Genomic DNA, 12,820 nt, shown 5'->3' with positions numbered 1-12,820 from the left:
GCTCTGCTGTTTCTCATGATTTAATGCAAAGTACTACTGTTTTATATTCAATTCAACTTATTCTGCTTCTAAGATATTTATTCACACTTCAACATGAATGTGATGAACGTGACAATCATCATCATTCCCTATGAACGCGTGCCTGACAACCACTTCTGTTCTACCTTCGATTGAATGGATATCTCTTGGATATCTAATACAGGGGACCGAGTCTGAGTTATTAAGTGTCTTCGTGGTATAAGTTAGAACCCATGGATGGCCATATCTGAGATTCGGAAAGTCTAAACCTTGTCTGTGGTATTCCGAGTAGGATCTGGGAAGGGATGGCTGTCACAAACTTCAAACTCGCGAATGCTGGGCGTAGTGACAGACGCAAAAGGATAGTAAATCCTATTCCAGTATGATCGAGAACCTCCAGATGATTAGCCATGCAGTGACATCGCATTGGACCATTTTCACAAGAGAGGATGGGATGTAGCCATTGACAACGGTGATGCCCTTACAGAAAGCTTGCCATGGAAAGGAGTAAGACTGATTGGATGAAGACAGCAAGAAAGCAGAGGTTCAAAGGAACGAAAGCATCTCTATACGCATATCTGAAATTCTAACCAATGAATTACATAAGTATTTCTATCTTTATTTTCTATTTATTTATTATTATTATTCGAAAACTCCATAACCATTTGATATCCACCTGACTGAGATTTACAAGGTGACCATAGCTTGCTTCAAGCCGACAATCTCCGTGGGATCGACCCTTACTCACGTAAGGTTTTATTACTTGGACGACCCAGTGCACTTGCTGGTTAGTTGTGCGAAGTTGTGAAGTTATGTTTGGACCATGGTATTGTGCACCAGTTATTGGCGCCATTACCAGGGAGAGAACGAACAACAAATTTTACAACCTCAGAGTAACAATTTTGCATTCCAAGTTTTTGGCGCCGTTGCCGGGGATTGTTCGAGTTTGGACAACTGACGGTTCATCGTGTTGCTCAGATTGGGTAATTTTCTTCCAATTTTGTTTTCAAAAAGTTTTCAAAAATCTTTCAAAAAAATTTTTTTCCTTTATTTTCGAAAAAAAAAATTTTCCCTTTTGTTTTCGAAAATTATTCTAAATTTTTAAGAATGAATTCTAGTGTTTCATAAAGCATGTTAAAGCCTGGCTGGCTGTAAAGCCAGGTCTAATTCTTTTGGATAGTGGGTTCCAACCATCAGCATAGAGGCAAGTTAATTTGATAACTAATGAGCAGTATATCTGAGTTACATACTAAAGCTTGACTAGCTATTAAGCCATGTCTAACCCTCAGATTGGAGCTTTAGACTAAAGAGCACAAGATTCCTGGAATTCATATTAAAAATTTTAGAATCCTTATTTTTCTTTTTCATATTAAATTTTTGAAAAAATCCAAAAAAAATTCATAAAATCATAAAAATAAAAAAAATATATTTTGTGTTGTTTGCATGAGTCTTGAGTCAATTTTTAAGTTTGGTGTCAATTGCATTTTTTTTAAAAAATTCTTTGCATTTTTCAAAAATTCATGCATTCATAGTGTTCTTCATGATCTTCAAGTTGTTCTTGGCCAGTCTTCTTGTTTGATCTTCATATTTTCTTGTTTTGTGTCTTTTCTTGTTTTTCATATGCATTCTTGCATTCATAGTGTCTATACATGAAAAAATTTCTAAGCTTGGTGTCTTGCATGTTTTCTTTTCTTGAAAATTTTTCAAAAATAAGTCTTGATGTTCATCTTGATTTTCAAAGTGTTCTTGGTGTTCATCTTGACATTCATAGTGTTCTTGCATTTATCACATGTTTTGATCCAAAATTTTCATGCATTGAGTCTTTTTGATGTTTTTCTCTTTCTTCATTAAAAATTCAAAAATCGAAAAATATCTTTCCCTTTTTCTCTCATAAATTTCAAAAATTTGGATTGACTTTTTCAAAATTTTTTAAAATCTAGTTATTTTTATGAGTCAAATCAAATTTTCAATTTAAAAATCTTATCTTTTTCAAAATCTTTTTCAAAAATCAAATCTTTTTCATTTCTTTTATTTATTTTTGAAAATTTTAAAAATATTTTTTAAAATTCTTTTTCTTAATTTTACATCATATTTTCAAAAATATCATCAACAATTAATGTTTTAATTCAAAAATTTCAAGTTTTTTACTTACTTGTTAAGAAAGATTCAAACTTTAAGTTCTAGAATCATATCTTGTGATTACTTGTTAATCAAGTCATTAATTGTGATTTTAAAAATCAAATCTTTTTCAAAACTAATTTCAATCATATCTTTTCAAAAATATCTTGTCATCTTATCTTTTTCAAAATCATATCTTTTTAAAATATATCTTTTTCAAAAAATTTGATTTTAAAATATCTTTTCTAAGTTCTTATCTTCTTATCTTTTCAAAATTGATTTTTAAATTTGTTTCAATTAACTAACAAACTTTTTGTTTATTTCTTATCTCTTTCAAAACTACCTAACTAACTACCCCTCTCTAATTTTCGAAATACCTCCCTCTTTTTCAAAAATTCTTTTTAATTAATTAATTGTTTAAATTTTAATTTTAACTTCAATTCTCTTTTAATTTTTGAAAATCATTAACTCTTTTTCAAAATTAATTTTCGAAAATCCTCTTTCTCTCTCATCTCCTTCTATTTATTTATTCATCTACTAACACTTCATCTCACCCAAATTCGAACCCCCTCTTCCATCTGTGTTCGAATTTTCTCTTCTTCCCTTCTTTACATTACATTCTTTTCTTCTTCTACTCACACAGGGGAACCTCTATACCTGGGTAAAAAGGATCCCTATTATTATTATTTTTCTGTTCCCTCTTTTTCATATGAGCAGGAGCAAGGACAAGAACATTCTTGTTGAAGCAGACCCTAAACCTGAAAGGACTCTGAAGAGGAAACTAAGAGAAGCTAAAATGCAACAATCCAGAGATAACCTTACAGAAATTTTCGAACAGGAAGAGGAGATGGCAGCCGAAAATAATAATAACGCAAGGAGGATGCTTGGTGACTTTACTGCACCTAATTCCAATTTACATGGAAGAAGCATCTCCATTCCTACCATTGGAGCAAACAATTTTGAGATGAAACCTCAATTAGTTTCTCTAATGCAACAAAACTGCAAGTTTCATGGACTTCCATCTGAAGATCCTTTTCAATTCTTAACTGAATTATTGCAGATCTGTGATACTGTTAAGACTAATGGAGTAGATCCTGAAGTCTACAGGCTCATGCTTTTCCCGTTTGCTGTAAGAGACAGAGCTAGAATATGGTTGGATTCTCAACCTAATGATAGCCTGAACTCTTGGGATAAGCTGGTCAAGGCTTTCTTAGCCAAGTTCTTTCCTCCTCAAAAGCTGAGTAAGCTTAGAGTGGATGTTTAAACCTTCAGACAGAAAGAAGGTGAATCCCTCTATGAAGCTTAGGAGAGATACAAGGAACTAACCAAAAAGTGTCCTTCTGACATGCTTTCAGAATGGACCATCCTGGATATATTCTATGATGGTCTGTCTGAATTAGCTAAGATGTCATTGGATACTTCTGCAGGTGGATCCATTCACCTAAAGAAAATGCCTGTAGAAGCTCAAGAACTCATTGACATGGTTGCTAATAACCAGTTCATGTACACTTCTGAGAGGAATCCTGTGAGTAATGGGACGCCTCAGAAGAAGGGAGTTCTTGAAATTGATACTCTGAATGCCATATTGGCTCAGAACAAAAATATTGACTCAGCAAGTCAATATGATTTCTCAGAGTCTAAATGGAATGCAAGCTGCATCCAATAGTACTCAAGAGGCATCTTCTGAAGAAGAGGCTTATGATCCTGAGAACCCTGCAATAGCAGAGGTGAATTACATGGGTGAACCATATGGAAACACCTATAATCCCTCATGGAGAAATCACCCAAATCTCTCATGGAAGGATCAACAAAAGCCTCAACAAGGCTTTAATAATGGTGGAAGAAACAGGTTTAGCAATAGCAAGCCTTTTCCATCATCCACTCAGCAACAGACAGAGCACTCTGAACAAAATACCTCTAATTTAGCAAACTTAGTCTCTGATCTATCTAAGGCCACTGTGAGTTTCATGAATGAAACAAGGTCCTCCATTAGAAATTTGGAAGCATAAGTGGGCCAGCTGAGTAAAAGGATCACTGAAATCCCTCCTAGTACTCTCCCAAGCAATACAGAAGAAAATCCAAAAGGAGAGTGCAAGGCCATTGAATTGACCATCATGGCCGAACCCATAAGAGAGGAGAAGGACGTGAATCCCAAGGAGGAAGACCTCCTGGGACGTCCAGTGATCAATAAGGAGTTTCCCTCTGAGGAACCAAAGGACTCTAAGGCTCATCTAGAGACCACAGAGATTCCATTAAACCTTCTTATGCCATTCATGAGTTCTGATGAGCATTCTTCTTCTGAAGAGAATGAGGATGTCACTGAAGAACAAGTTGCCAAGTTCCTTGGTGCAATCATGAAGCTGAATGCCAATTTATTTGGTAATGAGACTTGGGGAGATGAACCTCCTCTGTTCACCAATGAACTAAATGCATTGGATCAACTGAGATTGCCTCAGAAGAAAAAGGATCCTGGAAAGTTCCTAATACCTTGTACCATAGGCACCATGACCTTTGAGAAGGCTCTATGTGACCTTGGGTCAGGAATAAACCTCATGCCACTCTTTGTAATGGAGAAACTGGGAACCTTTGAGGTACAAGCTGCTAAAATCTCATTAGAGATGGCAGACAATTCTAGAAAACAGGCTTATGGACAAGTAGAGGACATATTAGTAAAGGTTGAAGGCCTTTACATCCCTGCTGATTTCATAATCCTAGATACTGGGAAGGATGAGGATGAATCCATCATCCTTGGAAGACCCTTCCTAGCCACAGCAAGAGCTGTGATTGATGTTAACAGAGGTGAACTAGTCCTTCAAATGAATAAGGACTCCCTTGTGTTTAAAACACAAGGTCATCCTTCTGTAAACATGGAAAAGAGGCACAGTAAGCTTCTCTCAAAACAGAGTCAACCAGAGCCCCCACAGTCAAACTCCAAGTTTGGTGTTGGGAGGCTACAACCGAACTCTAAGTTTGGTGTTGAACTCCCATATCCAAACTCTAAGTTTGGTGTTGGGGAGTTTCAACAATGCTCTGAACATCTGTGAGGCTCCATGAGAGCCCACTGTAAAGCTATTGACATTAAAGAAGCGCTTGTTGGGAGGCAACCCAATTTTTATTTAATTATATTTTTTATTAGTTATATGTCTTCATAGGTTCATGATCATGTGGAGTCACAAAAACAACTGAAAAAATTGAAGAAAAATAAAAAACAGCAGAGGAAAAATCACACCCTGGAGGAAGGACTTACTGGCGTTTAAACGCAAGTAAGGAGCATCTGGCATTGAACGCCAGAAACAAGCAGCATCCTGGTGTTCAGACGCCAGAAATGCACACTGAGGAATAGCTGGCGCTGAACGCCAGAAACAAGCATCTGGCTGGCGTTCAGCGCCAGAAATATGCTGCATCTGGGCGCTGAACGCCCAGAACAAGCATCAATTCGGCGTTTAAACGCCAGAATTGCATGCAAAGGCATTTTACATGCCTAATTGGTGCAGGGTTGCAAATCCTTGACACCTCAGGATCTGTGGACCCCACAGGATCAACTCAGCATCTGTGGACCCCACAGGATCCCCACCTACCACCACTCACTCTCTTCCCTCTACTCAATGTTCATCCTTTCTTCCCAATAAACACTCTTCCCCAAAATTCTTCACCAATCACCTCAATCTCTCTTCCCTATCACCACTTCACCACTCACATCCATCCACTTTCCCCATAAACCTACCTCAAAAACTCCACCTACCTTTAAAATTCAAAATCAATTTCCCACCCAAACCCACCCTATATGGCCGAAACTAAACCCCCCTCCCCTCACTATATAAAGCCCTCCATTCTTCCTCATTTTCACACAACACAACCTTCTCTTCCCCTTCTTAGCCCAATACACATCTTCCTCCTCTCCTCCATATTTTCTTCTTCTTTTTCATCTATTCTTTCTTCTCTTGCTCGAGGGTGAGTAATATTCTAAGTTTGGTGTGGTAAAAGCATAAGCTTTTTGTTTTTCCATTACCATTGATGGCACCCAAGACCGGAGTATCCTCTAGAAAAGGGAAAGGGAAGACAAAAGCTTCCACCTCCGAGTCATGGGAGATGGAAAGATTCATCTCCAAAGCCCATCAAGACCACTTCTATGATGTTGTGGCCAAGAAGAAGGTGATCCCCGAGGTCCCTTTCAAGCTCAAGAGAAATGAGTATCCAGAGATCCGACATGTAATCCAAAGAAGAGGTTGGAAAGTTCTAACAAACCCCATCCAACAAGTCAGCATCTTAATGGTCCAAGAGTTCTATGCCAATGCATGGATCACTAGGAACCATGATTAAAGTAAGAACCCGAACCCAAAGAATTATCTTACCATGGTTCATCCATCGCTCCATCATCCCCACTAGCAACCGATCTGAAGTTACTGTGGATCGGGCCATCATGATTCATAGCATCATGATTGGTGAGGAAGTAGAAGTTTATGAAGTTATCTCCCTTGAACTCTACAAAATAGCTGAAAAGTTCTCCCCCTTGGCAAGGCTAGCTTTCCCTCATCTTATTTTCCATCTAAAAGCAATGAGGGAGGAGCAACAAAGACAAGGAGGAGACATAGAAGAGCTCAAGGACATCATTGGTTCCTCAAGGAGAAAACGCCACCATCACTAAGGTGGACTCATTCATTGTTCTTACATTCTCTGTTTTTTGTTTTCTTTATGTTAAGTGCTTATCCATGTTTGTGTCTTATTACATGATCATTAGTATTTAGTAACTTTGTCTTAAAGTTATGAATGTCCTATGAATCCATCACCTCTCTTAAATGAAAACTGTTTTAATTCAAAAAGAACTAGAAGTACATGAGTTTCGAATTTTTCCTTGAACTTAGTTTAATTATATTGATGTGGTGACAATGCTTCTTGTTTTCTGAATGAATGCCTGAACAGTGCATGTCTTTTGAAGTTGTTGTTTAAGAATGTTATATATGTTGGCTCTTGAAAGAATGATGACAAGGAGACATGTTATTTGATAATCTGAAAAATCATAAAAATTGATTCTTGAAGCAAGAAAAAGTAGTGAATACAAAAGCTTGCAGAAAAAAAATAAATAGCGAAAAAAATAAAAGAAAAAAAAAGAAAAAGCAAGCAGAAAAAGCCAAAAGCTCTTAAAACCAAAAGGCAAGAGCAAAAAGCCAATAACCCTTAAAACCAAAAGGCAAGGGTAAATAAAAAGGATACCAAGGCTTTGAGCATCAGTGGATAGGAGGGCCTAAAGGAATAAAATCCTGGCCTAAGCGGCTAAACCAAGCTGTCCCTAACCATGTGCTTGTGGCGTGAAGGTGTCAAGTGAAAACTTGAGACTGAGCGGTTAAAGTCAAGGTCCAAAGCAAAAGAAGAGTGTGCTTAAGAACCCTGGACACCTCTAATTGGGGACTTTAGCAAAGTTGAGTCACAATCTGAAAAGGTTCACCCAGTTATGTGTCTGTGACATTTATGTATCCGGTGGTAATACTGGAAAACAAAGTGCTTAGGGCCACGGCCAAGACTCATAAAGTAACTGTGTTCAAGAATCAACATACTGAACTAGGAGAATCAATAACACTATCTGAACTCTGAGTTCCTATAGATGCCAATCATTCTGAACCTCAATGGATAAAGTGAGATGCCAAAACTATTCAAGAGGCAAAAAGCTACAAGTGCCGCTCATCTGATTAGAGCTATGTTTCATTGATAGTTTGGAATTTATAGAATATTCTCTTCTTTTTATCCTATTTGATTTTTAGTTGCTTGGGGACAAGCAACAATTTAAGTTTAGTGTTGTGATGAGCGGATAATTTATATGCTTTTTGGCATTGTTTTTAGTATGTTTTTAGCAGGATCTAGTTACTTTTAGGGATGTTTTTATTAGTTTTTATGTTAAATTCACATTTCTGGACTTTACTATGAGTTTGTGTGTTTTTCTGTGATTTCAGGTATTTTCTGGCTGAAATTGAGGGACTTGAGCAAAAATCAGATTCAGAGGTTGAAGAAGGACTGCTAATGTTGTTGGATTCTGACCTCCCTGCACTCAAAGTGGATTTTCTGGAGCTACAGAACTCAAAATGGCACGCTTCAAATTTCGTTGAACAGTAGACATCCAGGGCTTTCCAGCAATATATAATAGTCTATACGTTGGCCGAGTTTAGATGACGCAAAAGGGCGTTGAACGCCAGTTCTATGCTGCAGTCTGGAGTTAAACGCCAGAAACACGTCACGAACCAGAGTTGAACGCCAAAAATACGTTACAAACTGGCATTCAACTCCAAGAATGACCTCTACACGTGTAAACATCAAGCTCAGCCCAAGCACACACCAAGTGGGCCCCGGAAGTGGATTTATGCATCAATTACTTACTTCTGTAAACCCTAGTAGCTAGTTTAAGTATAAATAGGACTTTTTACTATTGTATTTTACATCTTATGATCATTTTTAGATCTCTAGACCTCCATGAGAGGCTGGCCACTCGGCCATGCTTACCCTATATTCACTTATGTATTTTTCAACGGTAGAGTTTCTGCACTCCATAGATTAAGGTGTGGAGCTCTGCTGTTTCTCATGATTTAATGCAAAGTACTACTGTTTTATATTCAGTTCAACTTATTCCGCTTCTAAGATATTCATTCGCACTTCAACATGAATGTGATGAATGTGACAATCATCATCATTCCCTATGAACGCGTGCCTGACAACCACTTCCGTTCTACCTTCGATTGAATGGATATCTCTTGGATATCTAATACAGGGGACCGAGTCCGAGTTATTAAGTGTCTTCGTGGTATAAGTTAGAACCCATGGATGGCCATTCCTGAGATCCGGAAAGTCTAAACCTTGTATGTGGTATTCCGAGTAGGATCTGGGAAGGGATGGCTGTGACGAACTTCAAACTCGCAAATGCTGGGCGTAGTGACAGATGCAAAAAGATAGTAAATCCTATTCTAGTATGATCGAGAACCTCCAGATGATTAGCTATTCAGTGACAGCGCATTGGACCATTTTCACAAGAGAGGATGGGATGTAGCCATTGACAACGGTGATGCCCTTACAGAAAGCTTGCCATGGAAAGGAGTAAGACTGATTGGATGAAGACAGCAGGAAAGCAGAGGTTCAGAGGAACGAAAGCATCTCTATACGCTTATCTGAAATTCTAACCAATGAATTACATAAGTATTTCTATCTTTATTTTCTATTTATTTATTATTATTATTCGAAAACTCCATAACCATTTGATATCCGCCTGAATGAGATTTACAAGGTGACCATAGCTTGCTTCAAGCCGACAATCTTCGTGGCATCGACCCTTACTCACGTAAGGTTTTATTACTTGGACGATCCAGTGCACTTGCTGGTTAGTTGTGCGAAGTTGTGAAGTTATGTTTGGACCATGGTATTGTGCACCAGTTATTGGCGCCATTACCAGGGAGAGAACGAACAACAAATTTTACAACCTCAGAGTAACAATTTTGCATACCAACACACAATTCTATCTTAAGCTAACCAAAGATTCAATTTGGGATATATAATTGTTTTTCTGGTTAAGGCTAGTAATGTGGTAAAATATAGAACAAATGGGATTTAAAGGCTCAAAGTGGCTAACAAAGGTAATTGAAAGGGTAGGCTTAATTTGGATAAGTGAGTTTAAAAAAATAAATGGCCTCAATCATATGCAAGCATATAAATATATTAAACATTGGACATATAGGATGAAACAAAATATAGATTACAATCATAGAGAAGTAACATACAAGACAAACATCATTATACTAAGTGTGCTAATAATACCCAAAATCAAAACTTCACTTAGTGTGATCTATTTCATCATATTTACCCTGTATATTAGCTAAAATTCACCTATGCTTGAGATTTTGTTTCATGCAGAGATTTTTCATGCTTTTGCTCCTTTATCAACAGAAATTGTATGAAAACTGAATTAAAATCTACTGAAAAAGCATAGAAAAATAGTCCATAATGCTCTGGCATCACTGAGAGTCTTGAATCAGAGCTGGAAGACATCTTTAAAGATGTTCAGCCTGATCTGGAGGAATCAGAGGAATTGAAAGAGCCTCTGAAACTTCCTCAGGAAGAGGAAAAATTTCATAAACCCGAGCTCAAACCATTACCACCATCCCTGAAATATGCATTTCTGGGAGAAGGTGACACTTTTTCCGGTGATCATAAGCTCTGCTTTAAATCCCCTGGAAGAGGAAGTACTACTTCAAGTGCTAAGGACACACAAGACAGCTCTTGGGTGGTCCATAAGTGATCTTCAGGGCATCAGCCCAGCAAGATGCATGCACAAGATCCTATTGGAGGACGATGCTAAGCTAGTGGTTCAACCACAAAGGCGGCTAAATCCAGCCATGAAGGAAGTGGTGCAAAAAGAGGTCACCATGTTACTGGAGGCTGGGATTATTTATCCTATTTCTGATAGCCCCTGGGTGAGTCCTATCCAAGTTGTCCTCAAAAAGGGAGGCATGACAGTGGTTCATATTGAAAAAAATGAACTGGTTCCTACAAGAACAGTTACAGGGTGGCGCATGTGTATTGACTACAGAAGGCTCAATACAGCCACCAGAAAGGATCATTTTCCTTTACCATTCATAGACCAGATGCTAGAAAGACTAGCAGGTCAAGATTATTACTACTTTTTGGATGGCTATTCAGGCTACAACCAAATTGTAGTAGATCCCCAGGATCAAGACAAAACAACATTCACATGCCCATCTGGAGTATTTGCCTACAGAAGGATACCATTTGGGCTATGTAATGCACCTGCAACCTTTCAGAGATGCATGCTTTCTATCTTCTCTGATATGGTCGAGAAATCTCTGGAAGTCTTCATGGATGAATTTTCAGTATTTGGAGATTCATTCAGCTCCTGCCTTGACCATTTAGCACTTGTTCTGAAAAGATGCCAAGAAACTAACCTAGTTTTAAACTGAGAAAAATGTCACTTTATGGTGACTGAAGGAATTGTCCTTGGGCATAAAATTTCAAACAAGGGAATAGAGGTGGATCAAGCTAAAGTGGAAGTAATTGAAAAATTACCACCACCTGCCAATGTTAAGGCAATCAGAAGCTTTCTGGGGCATGCAGGATTCTATAGGAGGTTTATAAAGGATTTTTCAAAAATTGTAAAACGTCTGAGCAATCTGCTAGCTGCTGACACGCTATTTGTGTTTGACACAGAGTGTCTGCAGGTGATTCAAACTCTGAAAGCTAAGCTGGTCACAGCACCAGTTATTTCTGCACCAGACTGGACATTACCATTTGAACTAATGTGTGATGCCAGTGATCATGCCATTGGTGCAGTACTGGGACAGAGGCATAACAAGCTTCTGCATGTCATTCATTATGCTAGCCGTGTTTTAAATAATGCCGAGAAAAATTACACAACCACAGAAAAAGAATTGCTTGTAGTGGTTTATGCCATTGACAAGTTCAGATCATACTTAGTAGGATCAAAAGTGATTGTGTATACTGACCATGCTGCCCTTAAATATCTACTCACAAAGTAGGATTCAAAACCCAGGCTCATAAGATGGGTGTTGCTACTGCAAGAGTTTGATATAGAAATAAGAGACAGAAAAGGGACAGAGAACCAAGTGGCTGATCATCTGTCCCGGATAGAGCCAGTAGAAGGGATGAACAAAAGATTTATAAAGCTGCAAGATTTATACCCAAGGAGCATAGCAGGCAACAAAAGAAAAAATTAATTACTGATGCAAAGTACAACTTGTGGGATGAACCCTATCTCTTTAAGAAATGTGGAGACGGAATAATCCGTAGGTGTGTGCCTAGAGAAGAAGCGCAGAAGATCTTATGGCATTGCCATGGGTCACAATATGGAGGCCATTTCGGAGGTGAGCGAACAGCCACCAAGGTCCTCCAATGTGGCTTCTACTGGCCTACCCTCTATAGAGATTCCCGAGAGTTTGTACGTAACTGTGACAGTTGCCAGAGGACAGGTAATCTGCCTCATGGTTACACCATGCCTCAACAGGAAATCTTGGAGATTGAGTTGTTTAATGTTTGGGGTATTGACTTCATGGGGCCTTTCCCACCATCATACTCAAACACATATATTCTGGTGACAGTGGACTATGTATCTAAATGGGTAGAGGCAATTGCAACACCCACTAATGATACTAAGACAGTGCTGAAGTTCCTCCAGAAACATATCTTCAGCAGGTTTGGTGTCCCTAGAGTACTAATCAGTGATGGGGGCACTCACTTCTCCAATAAACAGCTCTACTATGCTATGGTCTGATATGGAATTAGCCACAAGGTGGCAACTCCATATCATCCACAGACAAATGGGCAAGCTGAAGTCTCTAATAGAGAACTAAAAAGAATCCTGGAACGGACCGTAAGTACCCGTAGGAAGGATTGGGCAAGAAGCTTGGATGATGCTTTGTGGGCATCAGAACAGCATTCAAGACTCGTATAGGGACCTCTCCATACCAGCTTGTGTATGGTAAGGCCTATCATCTGCCCGTGGAACTGGAGCATAAGGCCTACTAGGAAACCAGATTCCTAAACTTTGATGCCAAATTAGGTGGAGAAAAAATATTGCTCTAGCTAAATGAGCTAGAGGAATTCAGACTCACTGCTTTTGAAAATGCCAAGCTTTACAAAGAGAAAGCAAAAAGGTGGCATGACAGAAAGCTATCAT

The 12,820-nt window shown here is 38.5% G+C and overlaps 1 non-coding gene across 1 annotated transcript; it reads right to left on the bottom strand.

The window, feature by feature from the left end:
- Positions 1–3,379: 3,379 nt before the first annotated feature.
- LOC148561410 (small nucleolar RNA R71) lies at positions 3,380–3,487 on the bottom strand. Its single transcript, XR_015886427.1, has one exon. It is a non-coding gene; the product is annotated as a small nucleolar RNA R71 (small nucleolar RNA).
- Positions 3,488–12,820: the final 9,333 nt, after the last annotated feature.

The sequence above is a fragment of the Arachis ipaensis genome, chromosome B6, assembly GCF_059453495.1.
Source record: "Arachis ipaensis isolate K30076 ecotype BB chromosome B6, ASM5945349v1, whole genome shotgun sequence".
NCBI lineage: Eukaryota > Viridiplantae > Streptophyta > Magnoliopsida > Fabales > Fabaceae > Arachis > Arachis ipaensis.
The sequence above is the reverse complement of the archived record's forward strand: the minus strand, read 5'-3'. Positions and strand labels throughout refer to the sequence as shown.